Source organism: Grammomys surdaster, unplaced genomic scaffold (assembly GCF_004785775.1).
Source record: "Grammomys surdaster isolate TR1022 unplaced genomic scaffold, NIH_TR_1.0 220355, whole genome shotgun sequence".
NCBI classification, from domain to species: domain Eukaryota; kingdom Metazoa; phylum Chordata; class Mammalia; order Rodentia; family Muridae; genus Grammomys; species Grammomys surdaster.
In genome coordinates this window covers 534-24160 of record NW_021624346.1, presented here as the reverse complement: position 1 = coordinate 24160, position 23627 = coordinate 534, and the positions used below count along the sequence as shown (strand labels likewise).

General features: G+C 46.8%; 1 long non-coding RNA gene across 1 annotated transcript; it reads right to left on the bottom strand.

Annotated features, from left to right (window-relative positions):
* Positions 1 to 858: 858 nt before the first annotated feature.
* LOC114615997 lies at positions 859 to 14478 on the bottom strand. The gene is made up of 2 exons (XR_003710568.1): positions 14364 to 14478; positions 859 to 4664 (listed from the first exon to the last, which is right to left on the bottom strand). It is a non-coding gene; the product is annotated as an uncharacterized LOC114615997 (long non-coding RNA).
* Between the last annotated feature and the right edge of the window lie 9149 nt (positions 14479 to 23627).

Genomic DNA, 23627 nt, shown 5'->3' with positions numbered 1-23627 from the left:
TGTATGTGTGTGTACATGTGTGTGTGCATGTGTGTGCATGTGTGTGTGTGTGTGCTTACCCACCAAGACAGCTGGCCAGCCCTTGGGTAAAGTTAACAATGATGGCTGTAGAGAACATACTTGTATGCATGAAAATTGTGATTGATGAACTAGAAAGCAAAACCCAGACTGGATAGAGCCAGAAGCTTATTCTTGAAAGCAAGCAACATTTTAGGTAGATCTTTGTTAGTAATATTTAGGGAAAAAAAGAAAAAAATAATTCACAAGTTAAAAGCATGTGTGATAAGAATGAGGCTGTAGCTAGCAAATAGAGATTTAAAATCTAAGGAAATGTCTGTAAATGTGCAAGAGGGCTGGCAGAAAGCTTACAGGGGGGTTGAGCATGTTGGCACAGCTGGCGGAATCTTGCTTAGAATGAGATTCTTGCCTTCAAAACACCAGAGGTGGTGGCACACACCTGTAATCCTAGTACTCTAGAGATAGAGGCAGAAAGATTACAATTTGGGCTATCTTTGGCTACAAAACAAGTTTGAGGATAGCCTGGGAAAATGCTTAATGACTTAAATTAGATACATGTGGAAGAGGTCTGCTTGTGATGAGGAACACCCATTTCAATGAGCTGTTATTTCTTTCTAGACAGACACCGGTCCAGCCCCAGGCAGGCAGGCAACACACATAGGTGGTAGTGTCCAAATTATGTATTAAGGGCAGATTCAGCCCCATCACGTGGGGTGCTCCCATGAGAGTCGGCAGCCCTTGGTGTGCTCTTTAGTGCTCACACTGCATTATACTGGAATTCCTCTTCAGTCCCTTATGAAGTTCTTAGCAGCAAAGAAATCACAGTCAGACACACTGGGATCATTTGAAGCCATATTTTGTTTTATTCCAAACACTTATTTTTGTAAACCTGGCATCTCCCAAACAGTGCAAGTGATTCAGAAGTGACCGCAGAAATGGACATGAATTCACAAGACACAGTGAGGAAAGACAGCCTTCCTACTCCAAATCCTCTCGGGCAGTGTGTGTGTGTGTGTGTGTGTGTGTGTGTGTGTGCGCGCGCGTGTGCACACTTGAGTCTCAGTAAAGCTGCAGGCATGCAGAGAGCAGAGGTGCACGTCATGCAACAAACCACTCAGGAAGCTTAAACTCACACCGCCAATCACACTGTGCACAATCACACTGTGCACACTGGGGTCAAACAAAGCAAACCAAACACTGTAACAGATTGAAATGCAGATCAGCTGTAGAGAGCACCACACCAGGGGTGGGGGGATTTACTCATCACTCTGCCGGTTCTAGAAGGTTCACTGGGCCCCAGGGGCCCTGCAGCCTCCCTTCAGTCAGTATCTTAGAATATAAGACTCCAGAACCAAAACCCACATCTATTAAAATTCTATGTTCTCGAGGAACTGTTAAATCATTCTGAGAATATTTGGTTTCTGCCTTTTGTTTATCAAGGGGACAGTTTCCCCACATGATATTTGGGGGCAGGGTTATCAGAGAATGAACCCATTGCTTCCTGTGTGTCGGGCAAGCTGTGTCCTATTCCACCCATCACATGACAATGCTTTGTAGTACTTCTAAATTTCAGGAAGTTGACATTACGCATTCCTTTCCTAGGTTTATGCTTCTCAGGTAATTGGGTATAAAGCTGTCTCATCCTTAAATAAATGTGGATAACATTTCTACACTCACCATACTGGGGCTCAACAGGTAGCACACAACAGGGGTCACTGGTCACTGAGGTGTCTCAACAGTACGCTGTTTGTTGAGAATTCCCTTGCCTTTGGATTTAGAGAAGTAGGGCATGTGATACTTGGTGTGTGGGGGTGAGGGTAGGGTGGTGGGTGGTGGGGACGCCAAAGGATGGATGGAGGGGGGACTAGGACAGATGACTTCATGCAACCTGCCAGACTGCTGAGCCCCGAGGTGCTTTCCCAAAGCATTGCCTGAGTCAGTGACGGGGGACACAGGGTGTGCTCTGGTCAATTGACCAGCTCCCAGGTCCCTCCTGCTGGTGTTCTGTTTACATTTCATAGCCTCTTTGTGGTAGGGCACACTTTGGGGATGCTCTAGACTTTCTTGAGCTGGTTAAAACCACAGAAGACACAACTAAAAAAGAGAAGCAAACAAATGATAGCTCCCTGGAGAATGTCTGCAGAATGAACTCAGAGGCAGCGGAAGGATGCAACGGGCTACGCAGTGGGCTTTTAAAAAAGAATGTCCTAGAAAGAGGTAACACAGGCACATCAACCCACCTGCCCACTGCCTGCAGAAGACTGGCATGGAGATGCTGAACTACCCAGCTGAAAGAATTCCAAGACAATGCTCCACCTGATTCCCTGCCTCTGTGCCTGGAGCCACACTCTAGCACTCAGCATAAGCAGAGAGGCCTCCTCTCCCCTACAATGCTTTTTAGGATTTGCTTTCAGAGATACCATTACAGTTTTCTTAAAATCTGCCTCCTGAAGTTGTAGTGACCTTCTGAGCACATGACTATTCGTGAGGTTTCACCATTTGAGATCAGGTGCAAGTGGCCAGACTGCAGCTGAGTCTGCTCTTCCTGCCTTCCATGCTTTCTCAGGTGTGGCTCTGCTGGCTAGCTGAGGTGTGTACATGAGTCATCGGTCTCCACCGGTGCAGCCAAGCCCTTTGCAGGAAGTAAGCCAGTGGGGACAGAAGCATTTTGGCTATAACTGCAGACGGTTCTGTAGTGGTCTCACCAGCTGACTCTCAAATGATTTAGTAAAGGAAACCACGACACAATTCAACGATCGTCATAGACAGCTGCAAATGGGGTTCATAAAGAATCTACACTCCATACCTATTGTGGGAGGGCTTACCACCCTTAGACACGAGGTGACTGTGTTCTCAGGGGATCCACCAACATCCAGCACAGTGCCTCACCCACAGACCAAGATGCACATGGCTGGTAAAGCCAAGACTTCTTTCCTTATTTCTTTTGATAAAACTTAAGAACTGGGTGTGCACTAACTAGTTTCCTGGGCTGTCCATTCCATGTAGTGACCACTGTCTCTATTCCACGGTCAGATGCAACATTTGACTTCTAGGACCAGCTTAGACTCATGGCTTTTTTGATTACACAAAGCTGAAGGTAGCATTCACTTTGTGGGGGGAAGGGGGCGCCAAAGCTCTTGGCTCAGAGTTCTAAGCATGATTTCTGGATCTCCTTACTTGAGGGTGCCCCCAAAGTTCTCCTCTAGAGGACAGAGTCATATTGTCAGCAAGAACTAAGGGCAGAAAGTTTATATCACCTGCAGGTGTGGGAATCACAAAAGTCCAGGTTCCTGAGCCTGACTAGCCCACTGGATCTAACTGGTCTGAAGCCATCTCATGGGCTGTGCCCTGAAGGGACACTGTTGCCTGGCTCCCCGTACTCTCCTGTCTTGTATTCTGAAATTCCTCACTGCTACCTTCTCAGAAGACTTCCTCAATAAGTTATTTGCACCCAAGTCCCATTTCAGGGTTTGACTCTTGAGAATTCCACCTAAGACATAAACACAAACCGTGTCGGGTGATCCTCTCTGGGAAGATATCTGCAGCACCACCAGTTGGGGACAGCAAGAGTGACAGAGGAAACAGAGAGCCTTGTGCTAACATTATACCACAAGGTAACAGCTTACACACAGAGACACAGGTTTTTGCTGAGAGCACAGCTTCAGTCCTGGGCTCTGAACTCTGGTGTATGTTGTCTAGGATGAGATGCTATTCTGAGGTTGACCAGTTGTCCATCCAGCACTTGCTGGCTCCAGAGGAGGGTACAGTGCCTACCACATGCATCAGGGCGGCATAGAGCATCTGCTGGGAGGAAACCAAGCTTTCCGCCCTGGTTCCTGCTGAGAATCTCCCAGTGAGAGGTCCAGAAGAGAAAACACCGATGCTTCAAGCTCTCTGAACTTGACTTCAGGTGGTAACAATGGGGAATAAATGTCTTAGGTGGTCTAGTCATATCCTTGGTGCTTTTGCAGTGTGCCCAGCTTGGTGGATTCATTTCATGAGGTTTCTTCAGTTTGTTTTATCTGCAAGATTTTTTTTCTCTTCCCTAACAACAAGTTCCAAAGTAGAATAAGTTCCTTCTCTTTAAAATTTGTATGCAGGTACATGTATTTCCAAGATTTCAGTGCTTGAGTGAATTATAGAACTATTTAATAGAAATAATAAAACATTGATACAAATATAAAGACATGATCAATATAAAAGGCTTACATTTATAAAAAATACTTTTAGGTAACAGTTTTCCCCTGAGGGTTGACCACACAATGTTGCATCCATAAATATTGCTTTGCTCTATAGCTCGTCTTTCCAAAGTTCTGAGTTCATCTTGTGAAGGGGAGTGGTGGTGGCCCCAGTCATGTGACCTGGCTGGAGGTGGCCATCTCAGGTCGGAACCGGGCTTGACAGGATGAGAAAGAGAATAGCGTCGTCAGTGGGGCCTCCGAAAAATCTGGAGAAGATTTCTTTCTTCCAAATATGGAAGATACAAAGATCAAGGACCACAGGCTGGTGATGGGGATGTGAGGGCATCATATGACTGGCAGAGTGGGTCACTGGTTTTTCTGGACCCAGTCCCAACCATCTTCATTCTCTTTCCGGTTTTTCTCAGCTTCAATGATTTCTTTGTACCTTCTGCGGAAGAAGCCCATCTGAAAGATAGAGGAGGCTCTGTGTTAGGACTGCATTTGGATTCGAAGGCAGCCTGAGCCATGGGGAGGCAGGACCTAGCCCTTCCCAGGGCTGGGGATGCTAGAAGAATGTCTCAGGTTAGCACACTGACTTCCTGAAGTCTATCTCCCAGCAAGCTGTTCCTCACATGAGCTGCAGCAACAGTGTTACCACAGCACTAGGTACTGGAGACCATCACTTACTGGAGGTTACTCAAAGGTATTTGGAGCGGTGAAAGAACATATGTCACAGTCATTTAAGTCTGATAAGGCTGCATTCTTCTAGTCATCTGTGATAGACAAATGTACAGTGATAGTACAGCAAAGAATCTGACCAGCCATGGGAGAAGCCACCATTTTTAGAGCTGATTTGCTGTTTTTCCTCCTGCATATGTGTGTATATATGTATATGTGTTTAGTGTGTGTTTACTTACATATATGCATATGTATTCATATGTTTTCGTGTTTATGTGTACAGGTGCATATGTTTATGTGTGCATTGTTTATATGTATATATATATATGTGTGTTTATTTGTATATGTATCTATGTGTATATGCACATATGTGTACAGATATGCATATGTGTATATATATGTATGTGTGTGTATGTTTGTATATATATCTGTGTGCTTATGTATATGTGTTTATATGCTTGTGTTTGTATGCATATGTGTATGTGTATATATATATTTATGTGTGGAGGTCAGAATCAGGTGGTGTTCCTCAGGAGCTGTCCACTTGGATTTTTGAAATGAATTCCTCAGTGGCCTGGACCATGCCAAGTAGGTCAGGCTGACCAGAAAGCTCCAGGGATCTGATGGTGACTACCTCCCCAGCACCAGGATGGCAAGTGTAGGCCTGGCTTTATATAGGTGTTGGGATGGGCACAGGTCCTTACATGTGTGTAGCACTTTACCAACTAAACTATGTCCTCAATCCTTATACAAACTTACTAATGTCCTGAGAGACAGCAGCCATCTTTGGACAAATACTGCTCTCACCTAACAAACTTGTAAAAGTATCCACAGGACCCCATTCCTCTTTGTCATCTAGAACCGTCTCTCATGTCTGTGGCATTCATGGTCTATGCTGGCATCAACAGCATGGAGTCTCCCAGGGCTGGCTCTCCATCCTGATCCAGGCTGCCAGTTTTCTCCAGCTCAGTACTCAGAGGACTTCTCTATCCCAGCCCTGAGGCTGCTTTGGCCTGTGGCTTTTCCTACAAGGTAGGACTAGTGGTTCATCTTACACAGTCACTTCAATTGCTACTGTCCAGCGTTTAAGCAACTTTTTCTAGCTTGTGGCGGTCAGTACCGATTTTCAACCTGAAAGGATGGCGAGTCACCTGGGAGATGGGGCTCTGGGGATAATTCACGGGGCGGGGGTGATCCTGACTGAACTGATTGCTGTGGAGAGAGCCATCTTTCAAAAACATATTTATTTTTATGTGCATGAAGTGTTTTGCCCACAAGTATGCATGTGCACCATGTACACTTCATAGGCCAAACCACGTGCTGAAAGGACTTAGAGCAGCTAATGCCATGGTGACACTCACATGCCTATGTCATTATGGATATCATTCTTGCCACCAACAAAGCCAAAGCGCTGTCCCCTCCTGCAGACACCAGAGCAAATTCTTTCCTCTCAAAGAAATCAATCCAGCTGCCCAAATAGCCTTGCAAACTCCACTCTCATCTCCAGAACCCCAGGCTCTAAGAGTACTGATCCCGATGGTCAACCTATGGGTGATTGTATGCAGGGGAGGCTGAGTTGCCACGGGTGTGCATTTCTTCTCCAAAAGGCCATTGCTTAAAAAGCACAGCACACTCCCGTGGCTGGGGAAGGCTGAGTGCATCAGTGCAGGAGAGGCGTGCACATGTGGAATCGGGGTTGCCAGATGTCATAGAGAAGTTTACAAGGACCACTTCCCAACAGATGGCAGTAGAGGGTCTTATTCTAACAAACCCAGATTTTCAGGCAGATGAAGTAAAAGGTATAGAGAACAAAGGGAAGAAGATTGGGGAATGATTTAGTCATTTAGTATCTGCTTAGTATGTATAGGGCCATGGCTTCTGTTCTTAGCAACACACACACACACACACACACACACACACACACACGCCCCAAGAATGAATGGATGGATGAATGAATGAGTGAATGCATGAACATTAGTTTGTATGGCCACCACACTGTATGGTACCCTGTGCTAACTAGTGTTAGGTCCCATGCCTGAGACACCTGCCTTAATTATAACTCTTCACATATTCCCAGGAAGGGCGGCAAGATCCTTCAGCCTATCACAGCGTGTCATGAATACTGCTTGGCCACTCCTATCTGCCCCTACTGCCAGGATCTCACCCCCAGATGCCTGGGCATTTAGCAGACTTCAGAGTTAAATATCTGAGGGAGGAGTCAGGACTTCATCCATCTATGTGAGCAGAAGCCCCACCTCTGTTCTTCCTTCAGTCATCTTTACATCATAAAATTATACAAACAAGCAGACAGACTATCTGTCTACCATGAGAGATCATAAGGGTCATAATCAGAGTCTTCAGGTAAACTCTTGAGAATCACACGTGTGTGTGAGTGTATGTGTTCAACATGTGTGTGCAAATGTATGTGTGTACATGTATGTGTGTGTATATACATATATACATACATACACACACACACACACACACACACACACACATATATTTTAAGAGAGTGTACCACTATATAACTCTGGCTGGCCTAGTATTTACTATGTAGGCCAGGCTGGCCTCAGACTCACAGAGATCCACCTGCCTGGCTGAGAACCCAAATACTGAAGGGAGATATACAAAGTAAAAGCAAAAATTGACCCTGTTATTAACAGCTGACAAATCAGTAGCATGATACGTTTTAGTTTTAAAAATTGTTTCCTGGGCTGGGCTGTTGCTTTTGGCATGAGTCAGGCCCTAGATTCAACCCCCAGCAGTAAGTAACAAAGAGTTTTCCTTTTGCTTAAGGCATAGGGAGCAGATTTAAGAATACGTCTAAGGTATTAAACATGATGTTTTGATACATGTATCCCATGAGAAGTGTCTACTGTGATCAGAATAAAAAACTCAGCCATTGGCTCATATGGTAACCTTTGTGTGTTAAGAAAGCTTCAGTGTTAATCTCAGCAAACTTCAAGGACCCGAGAAACATTTGTAATCCCATGTTAAAGTATGGATACACTGTAAAGCAGAGAAAATTATGAGATGCTCAACAACTTGCAAGATTTGATGTACTTTTCTCCCTTGCAGGCCTCCCTTGGGCATACATACCCAGCTTTTGTTAGCACTATTTGGGTATTTGGGAGAAAATTCTGGAAAGTCTTGGGCGGTCCACCCTGAGCCTTCTGGGAAATGATTAACAAGTAGCATATTCTGTACCCATAGCGACCCCACACTTCCAACCCAATGCAGTCAGTTATTTTTCCTGAGTCCTTTCTGGAATCTTCCGAGGAGCGGTCAGATGTTTTGTTTATAATTATCCTGTTTGAAGGAGAGGCATGCCTCACTTCAAGGTTTATTTAGCTGGAGGCCTGGAGAAGCAGAGTACCTTCTAGTCCTGACAGAAGTCTGAACCCCCAAAGGCTAGCTCCCCATAGACTAACAGGATGTGTCTCCAAGCCTGCCAGAAAACTGGCAGATTCTTCCTGAGCAGCTTGGTTAGGTGGATGCGGGGTGATTCAATACAGCCAGAGAAAGATGAGAACAAACCCAGTTCTGAGGTATTCAGTCCTGTGGTCCAGTCCACTTCAGGGTGATACGTGTGACAGACTACTCCAGGGCATCTAGTCTTTTGGAGGTGCCCATCTGTGCACTGGCCTTTGGGGTATCTCTTGGCCAGCCATTCCAAGGACCTTGAACACACTCTTCCTTTGGACTGGCTCTGGACCTTGTGTTTATGGGCCTCTCAGTTACTTGACTGTTTAGATAGCACGTCTCCATCTCGAGATGTTGAGGATATAGTATTAGACCAATATTTATCTCCAAATATAAACCAGTCCCTCCACACATTTCAGGCACATGATTTTCAGTGGGGTTGGGGTGGGAGTGTGTATCTGTGTGTGCATGTGTCTATACACTCTTTTGAGAAGTCTGGTTTGGAGGCAAGTTGCTGACCCCAGCGGCCTCTGGAGTAGCTGCCAAATCTTACACATTCTCTGTGCCACTCCGAAGATGTCCACTGTTAATTATTTTTTGTTGTAAGTTGCTAGTGATGTTCTCCAATAAAAACCATGTTTTCTAAGAAAGCTTGAGAATACCAGGCTCTTGGAAGGGTTCTGGCCTCTGAGTAGCTCTTTTCAGGGGAAAGGGGAGCCAAACCCTTTCTGCACCCTCCCTCTCTGTCACTTGACCAGTCGGGATTGGGTCCTCCTGGTGAAACAATGGCATGCTGTTTCAAATCATCTGGTTTTGGAAAAAGTGTCAATCAGAAAAGAAAAGAGGATCCTTGGATGATGGCAGGGGGTGAGCTCCTTCACTGAAGGATTGGCCTGTCCGCCTGGCAAACTGCAGACAGGAAGAGATGGTCTGGGGAAAGGGGGAGGGGGAGGCAGAGAAGCGTTTTTCTCCTAAAGGGCAAATGCCCAAGAATCTCTTTCTGCTTAGCTCAGGCTAGTTAGTGTACTGAGCTGAAGGTGTTTCTCAGACATGCTACCCCATGCTCTTGTGTCTCTGAACGATTCAACCTTCCCATAAACAGGCCTCTAGGAAGAGGCACCGGGCTGGGTTGTCTTCCAACTTGGCTAGGAGCTGGCGCAAGTGAGAGGGAATGCTTTTGGATTTTCTCCCTTGAAAGAGTTTCATGTTTCAAAGTCTTCCTCCTGCACAGTGGTTTGGCAGGCTACTGTAACCCTCGCACATCAAGTTTAAATTACAGCTCCCCGTGTCCGCGAACGGCACAGCCCTGAGGAGGTTGATTAGGATCCATTTCAACTTAGCTTGGGGCCTTGCTGTGGATTTTGTGTAGGAGCCAGGTCCTTTTGCCGCCAAGCGTGAGAGAGTCTGGGCCATGAGCAGGTCCTTTAGGAAGGTTTTGGGGAGCAGTAATGGCAGGGGTTGGGGGAAGGCTGGGTGGGCTGAGTGCAAGGGCTGGGGCTTAGCATCGTGGAGAAGGCATTTGTGGGACCTAGAGGGGCTTATATTTCAGAAAGATAGGAACCTTACAGGACACATGTCACAAGGCTCAGGGGCTGTGAACCAGGCCAAGTCATATTTGATCCTCTCTGCCACTAGAGTACCTTTCTCACAGGTTTTAAGAGAGTGTGAGGTCTGTTGTTTGCCTCTCTTCCCAGTTACTGCCACCTAGCAGGGACCCGATGCTACCTGTTGAATAAAGACGTTGGCCACCTGTGAGTGTGAAGTGTGTAGACCCACAGGCCTGTGTATCACTATGAATGCCCCAGCTGAGCTTTCAGTGTCGCACCAGGATTTGTGTTTAGAGCACGCAGCTTTGGGACAACCGTTTTTGGCTCATGTGTATAAGACACAGATGACCAACCACAGGCAACAGCACCCAGAGGCACTCTGAATGGGAACTCAGAGGTCTCTTGGATACTTCAGTGGGTAAAGGAGCTTACCACTAAGCCTGAGGGCCTGTGTCCAGTCTCTAGGACCCAATGGCAGAAGGAGAGGACCCATTCCTGCAAGTTGTCCACGGACCAACACACCCTCCCCCAACTCCCCACAAAATAAATATTCTACAAGATTAAAAAATAGAAGGAAATAGATGTTTCTCTACAGGAAGAGAACCTGACCTCTGGCCATCGATCCATTATGTATTTCCTGGCCAGCTGGGTGGCAGGTGGCAGCCAGTGGCTTCCCTGGAGGGGAGTGGAGGGGATTACACATAGAGTATGGTAGTAAGCCCAAACTGGTGAGGTCAGACAAGCCAGATGTCGGACTGGACTTAAGCCAGATTCAGCTGGCTTCTCTGTACTGTGCCATCAGTGTGATATTAAACCTGATACCCATAATGCATTATTTTTAGGTGGTAGATGTAGGAATCAGAGTTGACAACATGTCTGTAGCCTAATATGCAGTGCTTAACCAAGACTTTTTTCTCATGCTCTCCCATCCCTCTTTGTGTAAGAGCCAGATGCCTGATGGTAGGCAACCCTCTCACATGAAGACTATACTGAGATTTTTAAAAAATATATAATTAATTTTTGTGCTCTCATGTGTCCACATGTACACACCGGAGTGTACACATGGAGATTAGATGACAACTTGTCCCTTCCTCCACCCCGTAGGCTCCAGGGAACTTAGGCTGTCTGGTTTGGCAGCAAGCACCTTTGCAGGTCGAGCCATCTTATCAGCCATACTTTTATTTTTAAAATTAATTTAATGTGTAGGCATGGGTGTGTGCCTGAGTGTATATATGTGCATATGTATGTGTCTGAGTGTACACATGTGCATATGTGTGTGGCCAAGTAAATACAGGAGCATGGGTGTGTGCCTCACCTTCTGAGCAAACCCGTGTTTGTACTGAAATAACAGCTCAGTTGAGAAAAGTCCCCTTGAGGCAGGGGAGCAGGGTGGAGAGCCAGGTCTAGAAAGCTTTACACAAAGGCTGCCAAGTTAGCACATAAAGGAACCAGTTGGCAAAGTCGAAGGCTGGAAACCCTCAGGAGAAGGCCAGCTAGAACCAGTTGGGACCACTGCAGAGGTGTCTGAAGGTGTTCATTCCAATACTAAAACACCACTCCTTGGTGGCCAGAATCCTGAGATCTATCAGCTGACAGGATTCTAGAAGGTAGGCATTATGTGCCATCATGGACTTAGAAAAAGATGAAAGTCTTTATAACAAGGGTGCTGCTCCAACCAACAGTTATCAAAAGTCACCTAACTCCTGTGCCTCATCTCAAGCAGGAGCTTCCAGATAACTCCACGTCAGGAAGGGAACCATGGTTGTGGAGATCAATAAGGAACAGTCGGCTCTCCTAGGCACCAGAGGGCAGCATGCTTTTACCTACATTCACTCTGACCTAAGTACCAACAAGGCACAGGGATACATAATCCACCACCCTGGACCCTCACCACCCGGCACTGTACTCATAACCGTGATGACGATGGCAAGTTCTATGTAATAATATTTTAAAGCAGGGAAGAAGTATGTGTATCCTCTCTCTTGCCCTGCAAAGAAGAATGGCCCCACCATGTGGTATGTGCAAGTTTGCCCTTCAGTTCCGTCCTATAGAAAAGAGGCTATGACCTGCAGCTTGTGTGTGGTTCTTATCGGGGACCATGGCCTATCACCACACTCTCTAAGCAAAGCTATACTGGAAGGCAGGCATTAAGAGGCAGGAGAGCACAGGTAATATGATGTTCCCGGGGTGGCGAGCTCAGTGGGGTGGCCATTAGGAGGTCATGTGACCTATATAGTGGAATGGGAATGGCCACAGCACTCCCTGCGCTGTGTCTGGGCCAAGAGTGCTTTATTCTCACTCCAAAAGCCCACAGGAAGGCAGATGTTCACCCTCTCAACCCACCTCTGGCCTTTTCAGATTCCAGACACTGAGCCTTGTTCTCCACCCCTAGGCCAGAGGCCCTCTCAGCAGGAATGAGCTGGAGATGAGGGAGACCTAAGAGTGTATCTGGCCATGAAGGGTAAACAAATGGCTAATTGGAGGAGTCAAAAAGAGGAAATACCTGCTGTTGGCACATAGACAGGAAAATGAACACTTTGCTAAACCTGCCGCGACTCAGGGTGGCATTTCAGGAGGGCAGCTTACGACGTGAACTACATCCCTCTGCGCCTCCATCCCTAGGGTTTCGCTCTAAGGACACAGTGAAGGATTTGCTCAACTTTCTGGTTTTAAGGTCAATCACACTGGCATTGTTACAAGCTGTGTTCAGCCAGGGACAATATTGATTCTAGGGCTAGAGGGACTGCAGACTACAGAGTAGGCACTGTCATTAGGATGTGGCTGGGAATGGACTCCTAACAACATGGGGAGAAGTTTACAGTATTGCTGCCAGGGAACAACAGGCTGTCAGATAGCACAAGGGACATCTGACATGTGTGGGAATGGAGGACGGACATATTTCCATGTAGTGCCCTCATATGTGTTTCCTTCAGTCTCCAGACCCTCTTTCAAGTAAGGTACCACTGGGTTTAGAGCAATGGAGCTGACTATCAACCTGAGGAAAGTATGTTAAACACAGTTCTCCTGGAGCTGTAGGCTGTCTACATATGCTAAATTGCATTTGGTATACAGTTTTCCAGATTGAGTGTTGAACCCACACGGGCAGAGGAGGTGGCTCAGTTGGTAAAGTACACCCTGGGCAAACATGAAGAACTGAGTTCTGATCTGCAGAACCCACGTGAAAAGATGCTAAGCATGCTGGTCCTGGTTTATAACTGGGTAGGCAGAGACAGGCAGGCTGTTACTATTCCCTGGCCAGCCATTTTGGTCTCATCTGTCCACGCCAGGCTAAAGAGAAACCACCTTTCAAAAACAAGGGTGAAGGGCTGGGGAGATGGCTCAGTGGTTAAGAGCACTGTCTGCTCTTCCAGAGGTCCTGAGTTCAATTCCCAGCATCGACATGGCAGCTCACAACTGTCTGCAACTCCAGTTCCAGGAGATCCAAAACCCTCACACAGATATACATGATGGCAAAACACCAATGCACATGAAATAAAAATAAATTAAAAAGCAAAACAGCAACAAAACCAAGAAGGGGGGAGGCAGGTGAGTTGATTCAGAGGTAAAGGCGCTTGCCACCAAGCCTGACAGTCAGCATTCTGTAGCCTACATGGTAGGAGAGGACTGGCTCCTGAACATTGTCCCTCTGATGTAGGCTATGGCACACGCGTGTGCTGAGCATGTGAATGTACACAGACAGGAACTGAACCCACGACTCTCACTTTAGAAGTACCTCATCTGAACATATACTGGGTATATGGGTGGATAATTTAACTAGCAAATTGTCAATGAGTAAGCTGACCCATGAGAAAGCCTCCCTCACATCTGCGGATTAACAGGCCAAGCTGGAGACAAGACCATGCTCACCACAGCCCTTTCCAAGATGTAACCCCGGGTGACACTTTATTTAGCATTATCATAGTTGAGCAATGCATACTGTTTTGTAATCCCAAAGAAACTAAGTATTTGGATTTAAGTCACCCACCTGTATTAATCTCAGAGGTTTTTCCTGTAATAGGCATTTGCATTGTGCCCATGAGATAACTCAAAGCAGGGTGAAAGCCAGCCACCTCGGCCTGGTTGTGTATGCCTCCTTACCTATGGGTCAGGCTCTACTTGTCTCTTAATGAATGCCCATATAAAAATCCACAGTACCTAAGCTCTGTCATTGCCCTCCAGGCCAAAATCACAGATAACACTGTCTTCAACTGTAGTCACCTCGGAAAAGCACTGTACCACCCATCATGAGATCGCTTCCCCTGCAGGAGCAATCATCTCACCGGAACCCGACTGACCTCCTGAAAAGCCATGGTGGCAGTGCCACTGAAGTCCCTTCTCTCTCTAAGGCGATCCAAGAGGAGGCACGATTCCATCTTCCACCTGAAGGGGCCGCTAGACCTCCTCTATACCTGTACTGTGCAGGGAAACATTTCCCAAGGTTCCCCAGCCCTCAAGAGGCCTGAGAACTGGTGTCCTGAGTAGGAAATCAGCTGGCCCTTGTGCTCTCCAGACTTACCTTCCACAGTAGCACAGCCAGCAGCAGAAAAATGAGGATCCCCACCAGCAAACTGATGGCGATGATCCACCCCACAACATAGCCACGGGGTTCCAGATTGTGCAAGGCCTCGAAGACCACCTAGGAGATAGCACAAAGGTAAGAGCATGAAACCGAGGTTCATGTCTGGAAAGGGCTGTATTGATAATGGCCCTGACTTCAAATATCACAAACTGAACAAGAGTATGGTGGAGAAAGTCAGGAATTAGATGACAGTCTTCTATCTCGCATACGGCTCTGAAGAATGCCGGGTTTCTCACTCAGACAGTGCCGATATGTCACTTAGTGTGGAATTACTTGGATTAAGCCACTGTCTCAAATCTCACAGCTGTGCCAAAACTGTTAAAAGGAATTTACTCACGATGTGTTGTCATTTCTAATCCGAGCCAAACGCAAGGAGGCTATGATGATTTGGAAGAAAATGGCTCCCAGAGGCCCATAGGGAGTGTCATGGCCAGAAGGTGTGGCCTTGTGGGAGTGGGTGTGGCCTTGTGGGAGTGGCCTTGTGGGAGTGGGTGTGGCCTTGTGGGAGTGGGTGTGGCCTCGTGGGAGGAAGTGAACATTGGGGGCAGGCTTTGCCCTCTCAGATACCCAAGCCATACCCGGTGTGGTAGTTCACTTCCTGCTGCCTGTGGCTCGAGATGCAGGACTCTCAGCTCCTTCTCCAGCACCGTGTTTGCCTGTAGGCCACCATGTTTCCTACCATGATGATAATGGACTAAGACTCTGAACTGTAAGCCATCCCCAATGAAATGTTTTCCTTATTAAGAGTTGCCTTGGTCATGATGTCGCTTCACAGAATAACTAAGACAGAAGTCTTATCCCACTGAGGCACAGTTGTTTGTTTTTATTTATATGTATGTGTGTCTCTGTGTGTGTGTATGTCACATGAATGCAGGTGCCCCCAGAGGATGTCAGATTCCCTGGAGCTGGAGTTACAAAAGGTCGTGAGCCTCCTCATGTGGGTGCTTGGGTTCTCTTTAAGAACAGCAAGTGCTCTTAACTTGAGCCATCTCTCCAGCCCCAGAGGCATACTCCTCAACTTTGAAGGACATCCATTGGTGTCATGGAGCTGTCCTAGGTCAGCGAGGAAGGAGAGCAGAGTGATGTGTGCTGGGGTGGGGTGGGATAAACAGTTATCCATGAGAGAGTCAGGCTCTATGGTTTCACATGCAGAACGCCGAATCCAGAACTTGTCTTAAGGGAAATTCAGTGGAGCAGAAAAAGCTCTTCCAACATGGAGACTAGCTAGAGAAAACAGCCTCCGAAATCCAGCAGGCACCTTGGGGGATGGGGTGGTGTAGTCAGCAGCCAGGTTGAGGATGTGGTGGTGTAGTCCACAGCCAGGTGGTTTTTCTGAGTTTGGTTTTTCAAACCTGTGAATCAGGAGCGCTTCAAGCCCTCCCTAGAGGTTCAGGCAAAAGTCAGCCAAAACTTCTGGCAGACAAGAGTCCTGAGGCAGCTGTGAACTCAGTGTGGGATTAGCTGTAAGGTCCAGGACACTGAACTGAGTCCTCTTGGCAAAGCCACGTTGGAGGTCTGGTTTCGTGGATACAGAGATGAGAGTAGCCACTACAGTTTAGTCTGGCGAGTTTCGTAAGAATGCCCTGTCATGTCCCTGGAATGCTACTTTGTGTCTTTGTTTTTCTCACAGCGATGTCCTTGGACCTTTTGGATGTGAGCTTTAGGCCTTGGCAGATCTGTCTTTTACATCCTGACTGCAACAGACTCATCTGTGAGTGATCTGAGTGCCATGCAGTATGCTGAGGAAGCCACAGCACAGATTAAAAGCAAATGATTTAAAAAAAAATGCATGAACGGAAACAGGAAGGGGAGCACACTGAGCACATAGTGTGGTGACATACATACTGACTGGGAGCACATGGAGCACATAGTGTGGCGACATACTGACCATCAGGACCAGGGGCCCAGACAAGCCTTCATGCCTCTCTAAGCATCTTCATCTCCCTCCTATTTCTACACATGTCACTGCCCCAGTTCAGGCCCAGCCTTCTCATAAATGTGGCACTAGGTCTGCTCCTCACAGCATCCTTAGCCATTCATTTTGTTCTCCAAGAACGTAGGTCCTGACAGGACACCAGTAATCTCACTGTGTCAACTGGGAACATCAAACTCAGGACACTGAGCCTTAACAGTCTGCTGTCCTTCCTTTCCAGTAAACCTCCTATGTGAGAAGTATCGCACGCTGTGACTTTATGGCATCCAGATCGTAACATTAACTACATAACGGTTAATCACAAAACAGAAGAGCAGCATAAGCTACTAAAAGTGAAAAACTTGCTGGAAGCTGTTTCCCATGCCTTTAATCCCAGCTCTAGGGAGGCAGAAGCAGGCGGATCTCTGAGATCAAGGCCAGCCTAGTTTACAGAGCAAGTTCTAGTATAGCCAGGGATACATAGGGAAACCCTGTCTTGACAAAACAAAAACAAATAAATAAACAACACCCAGCAACAACAAAAAACTGTTCTATAAATTATATCTGTCTACATGTGTGTGTATTTATGTTTCTATGTGTAGTATGTGAATATGTATGGATACAGGTATATATTTACTTTTTGAGATAGGGTCTTATTCCATAGCCAAGGCTGGTCTGAACTTACTGTATAGCTCAGTGTATGTAGCCTTGACTTCACAGCAATCCACCTGTGTCAGTCTCCTAAATGCTGGGATTGTAAGTATAAACTACCACATCTGGGTTGGTGCACAGCATAAAATTTTTATTTGTTTAGTTTTAGCATATAGGCATTTTACCTGCATGTATATCTGATATCAATTATATTCCGAGTGCCTCTGCAGAACAGAGAAGGCACTGGATCCCCTGGAGCTGGAATTAGAGGTGGCTGTGAGCTCCCATGTGATTGCTGGGAATCAAAGCCACTTCCCTTCAAAGAGAAGCCAGTGCTCTTAACCACTGAGCCACCTTTACCTGGATGCACAATATTTTAACAAATTAAAAACATGACTCTCGAACAAATATATAGTGAGTATAAGTCAAAGACACCAACCGTTTATGGGATCAGCAGGAGGTGGGCTTAACGTGTGTATGTGTTCGGAAATCTGTTGAGTAAATCAGACTCAAAACTGGCCAATACTCCGTAGGATGATGATGTACTTTGAGGTTATATTTTTGGTCAGATAGAAATTACTTTCATCCTCACTGATAATCATGCATAACTTACAGAGCAGCCTCCCAGATATCTCTGAAGGGACAAGATGTTTTTAAGGGACAAGAGCCTGTTACTACACAGAGACCCTCAGAGGGTAAAGACTCTCCCCACCCCTGGCTGGGTATTGAACCGAGGGTACTGGACGTCCTAGGTAAGGACTGCACCACTGAGCTCCGACCTTCTATCTTAACTCTCCTCCTGACTGCGTATTTGTGGCTCTGGGTAGAGACCAGGCCACAAGGGGAAGAGTTCTGACCACTAACTGACCACTAAATCAGAATGTGGTGTGCACCCAAGGCCACCACAGGCACGGGTCGCTTCTATGAGAGGGTCAGCTGTTTATCACCCTGACCATTCTTGCTGGCTGTTTAGAAAGACCAGTTCATCTACAATAATACATGTGTGTGCATATGCGTGTACATCTGTATGTATTCAGATGGGGCTCTGGGAATCTTAAGGGATATAATTAGTGGTCAGTGAAAAGAATGTGGTACATTGGACATCTTGCTCATTTAAAATATTATCTTCCATGGCTGTGGGGTTCTCTTGGGGACCAAAGATTCTGGGGAGTCCCAGATATCCTGCTCCTGATTCAACCAAAGCACATTTTTATGCTGATGTGGCTTCTGTCCTTTAACGTGGTGATGCTGATAATTATGACGGAGACAGGGAACCACCGATTCAGAGTACGGATGGGGCTTCCTGCCTCTTTGGCCCAATCTTGTCTCCTGCCTTTGCTGGCTTAGATGTGTCTTCACATGGCTCTCTCCTCGTTAGCCAGGATACTTCCTCATGCCTGGCAAGCTCATTCCTCTCCAGCTTCCAGGCCTCAACCCCCAATCTGAAAATGAGTCTGTTGAAGATGGCTCAACTAGAAACAACACCCCCATTAGTTTCTTTGTTGGCTGACATCCTTACTGTCCAGTGGTCGGCTCTAGGGTGGATGGTATGGCTACGCCCACCTCCTCCCTCATTCTATCTCCAGTGCCTACCACAGCACCTGGCCCTTAGTAAGCCTTCAGATGTATTCGCCAAGGGACTAGATGGAACTGTTGAGAAATATAGCTTGTGTGTCTGGAAAACTGCACTTGGAGTTTTTTCAGTTTCTGATGGGCAGAGCTTGATTCTCCTCTTTGGTGGTGGACAAAGAGGAAGAACCACGGGCCATCTGATGGTACGGGAGGGGTGGTGATGACACCATACATTACAACATAACTTGAGGGTTAATGTAGAAAAGCTTTCGATACAGAGGGCATTTCTAACTATAATCGTCTACCACTGATTTGTGATAGCAAAGCTGCGGCTGAATGAATAGCAATACAGCCAAGGACTGGCAAGCTGTATCCTCTGGAACAAACTGTTTGTGCTGTGTCAGTGGATGGTCCCTTTGGCTGAGATTCTCTGGTTTGCTTCTTTGGTTGAATCAGTGCTGGGAGCAATGGGAAGGGACAGGGCACTGAGAAGTTCCTGTATTCCAGCCATTCTTCTAGAAGCTTCCTTACAATTAAAAAAAAAAATATGTGTAAACAGGTGTGTTTACTTGTCTGTCTGAGCACCATGCATGCAGGTGACTGAGGCGGCCAGAAGAGGGCGTCATATCTCCTGGAGCCGGAGTTATAGGAGGATGTAAGCCACTTAATGGGGCTGGAAATTGAACTCAGACGCTCTGCAAAGGCAAAAAGTGTTCTTAACCTCCGACTCATCTCTCCACACCCTTCTAGAAGCTTCTTACTGGTGTAGTTGACGCCTTCCAACATCTCCAGGGAAACAGAAAGCAGCCCTGCCATGTTATAAACAAGAGAACAGAGGCCAGGAACTTAGCACCTCCAGAGTTAGGATGTCAACTTGGGAGTTTCTGATTCCTAAGAGAAGGCATGAAGGAAAAAGTCAGAAGCCCAGGACTGACCTTCTGGAAGGAGGGGTTCAAAGTACATGTACTTGGAATGTACTATCCTGACTGACTTGGCAGGGCAAGTTTATTCAGGGATGTACACAGGATGCAGGAAGGAGGCTTTCTTCTGGGGTCTGACTTAGCTTGAGGAGGGAGAACTCCAGTTTAGAAGGGGAGATCAGGGTCCAGGGGACAGGAATTGGCTGGGCTGCACAGATATCTCACAGTTTAAACAAATAGCTTGAAATAAGCCAATCAATTCCTTTTCTTCTGAGCATCTTTGCTTTTGTCTCAGCTCATTCATTCAGAGTGGTCTGGCGCCTCACCAACACACGACTGAGTGGTTACAAGGCAGAGAGAAGGGACCCTCAGGCTGTGAGTCCAGCAGCCCAGATGCTATCCTTGGCTCACCCAGTGTGAGATCTTGGGCAAATCAATTATTTTTTCCCAAGTATCACGGACTCCTTTCCTGAGAGAAAGGGCTTACTGGTTCTCACACGGGGAAGAGAACCATAGATTTTCTAGGGACTTCTATGAATCAATGATCTGTATCCCTACATGCAGGAGGGACACATGGTTCCGTGGTAGAAGACAAAGGCTCCAAATATATTTCCTATCATGCCAGCCATGAAGCATGGCTCACTCCAGCACATTCTTTTTTGTTTGTTTGTTTTAAGACAGGTTCTTGCTGTATGGCCAAGGCTGCCCTCAAATTCAAAATCCTTTTGCTTCTGCCTCCAAAGTGCTGGAACTACAGGTGTGAATCACCACACCCAGCTCAGATTAGTTCTCGGAAGAGAACAAAGCACACACCACTCGACAGTCATCTTAGGACAAGGCTCTCATGCTCTCTCATTAGGATGCTTGCCTGTGGCAGGAAGCTTCCACCAACACGTGGTCCAAGTGTTTGAACTATGACTCCTGCTCAGATGCCAGCTTAGCTGACTTGCTGTGCCCTTTATGACTCCTGAAGCACACGGAAAGGGACAGCTGTCACTACCGATGGCCCAGTGTGCGATCTTCTCCCCATGCTGTAGAACATCCCTTGCATGAGTCATAGGGAAAGATGGGCTCCTGTCCATGCCAGAGCAGCAGATAGCACCAGTGACCTGGTCCCCAGTGTCTAGACTCTAGAGCAGATGATGAGGACTCAGTAGCCCCAGAGTCCAGAGCACTGAGGTCTTCCTGTGGCAGGACTCAGCACTGCCCTGCATCATCAAGTATCCTGACTCCTCCTACCCCTCTCTCTGGTTCTCCAGGCAGTTCCACAAACTCGCAGGTATGTGGAAGTCTAGCCCACTTTGCTTCTGCCAAAGCAGGGAAGGGTAGGTTTCTGCTGCTGACCTCAAGGTGGCAGTCAGGTGCATATACCCTGACAAGCTCATCCAATTGTGGGGCGGTGGGCTGTGAGAGGCAGCTGGGTACCTGGTCGAGCAGGCTTCGAACCCTGGAGACCCTCAGGGATGGTAGGGGTTTGGCCTTGATCCTGGGCCCCCTGACTGCTTTCACATAGCCACAGCCCTCTACAGCCCCTTCCACAGAGAGGTTTGTGGCCATCGGTAATGTACCACAGGTAGAGGGCGTGACTATAGGCCACAGAGCCTCAAGACATCTCCATACTCATGAGATACCTAAAGGCCAGAGGGAGTAACCAATTAAGCCTTTCTTCCCAGACCTGACTCTTCGAAAAAGGTATTTAACCTCAGGCCTGCTCTGAGAACACAGGGTATAGCTTCATCCATTTTCCACCATGACAGTAAAGATCTTAAGACCATATCTTAAGACCTGGACTACCTTTCTTCTTTGGGGCTCACCGTAGGGAACCATGGAGAAGGTCTTCAACTAAAGAGCTGCTGTCTAATCTCCCCGACAACGACCTCTCTATGTTTTGAGCTACCTCACCCTTTCAGCTGCAGGTCAATCCAGCCTATAGGCCTCTCAGCGGTGCCTGAGAGCCCAAGGCCTGAGACCAGTCGGTTCCCAGCTGCCTCCTGGCCCAAGGACCCCCAACGCAAGAGCTCTGGCCCCCACGAGACCTCAGACTGTGTTCTCTCACCCCTGGAGTGGAGCCCTGTGGCTTCTTACAACCCAACCTCTGCCCAGTGCGGCATGGAGTGAACACAGTCAAATTCCCGTGCCTCTGCCTCCCTGAGCCGAAGCAGACACAGGACCCACAATTCAACCCAGTGGGACCCACACCCACGCTCATGTCACAACCCAACAGCCAATGTCCTGCCAGTTTATGCTGACACCAAGAAAACAAGTGAGAAATTCATACCAGCCTCTGATGCAGAGGATGGGAATTTGGGGTGATGTCCCAATAACTAGCAAGTCTATAGTCTCTTAGTTTACACTGGGGGAGTCTCCGGCCTCTTTTGCTGTCTATTCTCCTTAAAAATATGGAGGTGGTTGGGGCTGGAGAGAGAGTGTAGCGGTGAAGAACAAGTACTGCTCTTGTAGAAGACCCAAGTTTAGTTCTTAGCATCCACACCTGACAGCTCAAAACTGACTGTAAATTCAGCTATAGGGGATCCAATGCCTCTGGCCTCCACATGTATGTGGCATATGCACATATACACATAATTAAAAATAATAAAATAAATCTTCAAAAAATACAGGGTATATCTTAGTTTGGTTCCTATTGATGGTAGAACAGCATGACCAAGGGCAATTTGGGTTGGGAAAGATTTAATTCATCTTTCCCCTTATGGTCAGAACTCAGGCAGGAATGGAAGCAGAGACCATGAAGGTATGCGCCTATGGTTTGCTCATCCTGTTTTCTTATAGTACCCGGGTGCACCTCCTCAGGAGTAGCACTGCCCATGATGGAATAGACTCTTCCACATCAATCATCAACCAAAAAACAACCCCCACTCATAGGCTTTCCCAAAGGCCAATCCAATAGAAGCATTTCCCCAACTGAGGTTCCCTTTCCTCAGATGACTCTAGCATGTGTCTAGCTGACAAAAAACTAACCACCCCAGAGTACTTGATAAGTTTTTGCCTTGGCTACTGACTTTTGTAGTCAATTCACAGGGTAGGGTAGGGGGTATCTCTACTTCCCATGATCTTTTGGTACCTTTTCCTGGCTCACAAATAGGGTTTGATGTCTTTGGAGTATATTTCTATTTTCATTCTGTACTCTAGCTCTTCCCAGAGAAAGTATTTTCTAAGACCCCAGTGGATTCTTGTGGATAGTGATAAACCCCACCAATACTAACTTTACACAGCCATGATAGAGTTTAATGTCTAAGACTAGCCTTAAGAACAACTCATACAGTAGACAGTTTTAATAGTATTGTATAATGGTAGCTATGGGTTGTTTCTGGAATTTTCTATTAGTATTTCAAACTGTGGTTGACTAGGAACAAACTATGGAGGGTAACACTATGGATAAGAGGGTGCCCATGCACCCCTCTGAGGTGAATTCCTCCTCCTGATAGAAAACAGTTTCCCAAGGTTACATAACTACATCAAAATCTCTGTGCACTTCCTTACCCTTTTCTCTCTTATCCCTAACTTACTCTTAGTAGTAAGTTGGATTGGGCTGAAATATGAAAGTCAACACGTTATTGGCTCCTCACAACCTTTGACCCTGTGGCCTTCGAGACCTCACTAAGGTCTTCAGGTCTGAGACTGCATGAAACCCCATAAGCGCCATTGAAGTTGGTCTTCCATCCTCCTAGTAAGTGTGGTGGTCAGAATGAAAATGGCTTCCCCCCTCCCCCCCCACCGATATATTTGAATACTTGGTCCCCAGTTGTTGGAACTACTTGAAAGGATTAGAAGGTGTGGCCCTGTTGGAGGAGGTCTTCCACAGGAGGTGAGGGTGGGCTTTGAGGTTTCAAAAGTCTCTGCTATTCTCTGTCTTGTAGCTCAGGAGAGGAGCTATAAGCTGCTGCTCCAGGGCCGGGCTGCCTAACCTGCTGCCATGCTTCCTACTATGATGCTCAGGGACTCAACCTCTGACACTACAAGTCACAAGGAAACTCTTTTATAAGTTGCTTTGGGTGCAAAGCAACTGAGAGTAAATATCTCTGGCAGATACCTTAAGGAACACGTCCTCAGTCGACATTGTATTTCTAGTTACTAACAAATGTTCTGCAAAGCATCACTTTATCCTGACATAAAAATAAAAGACAGGCT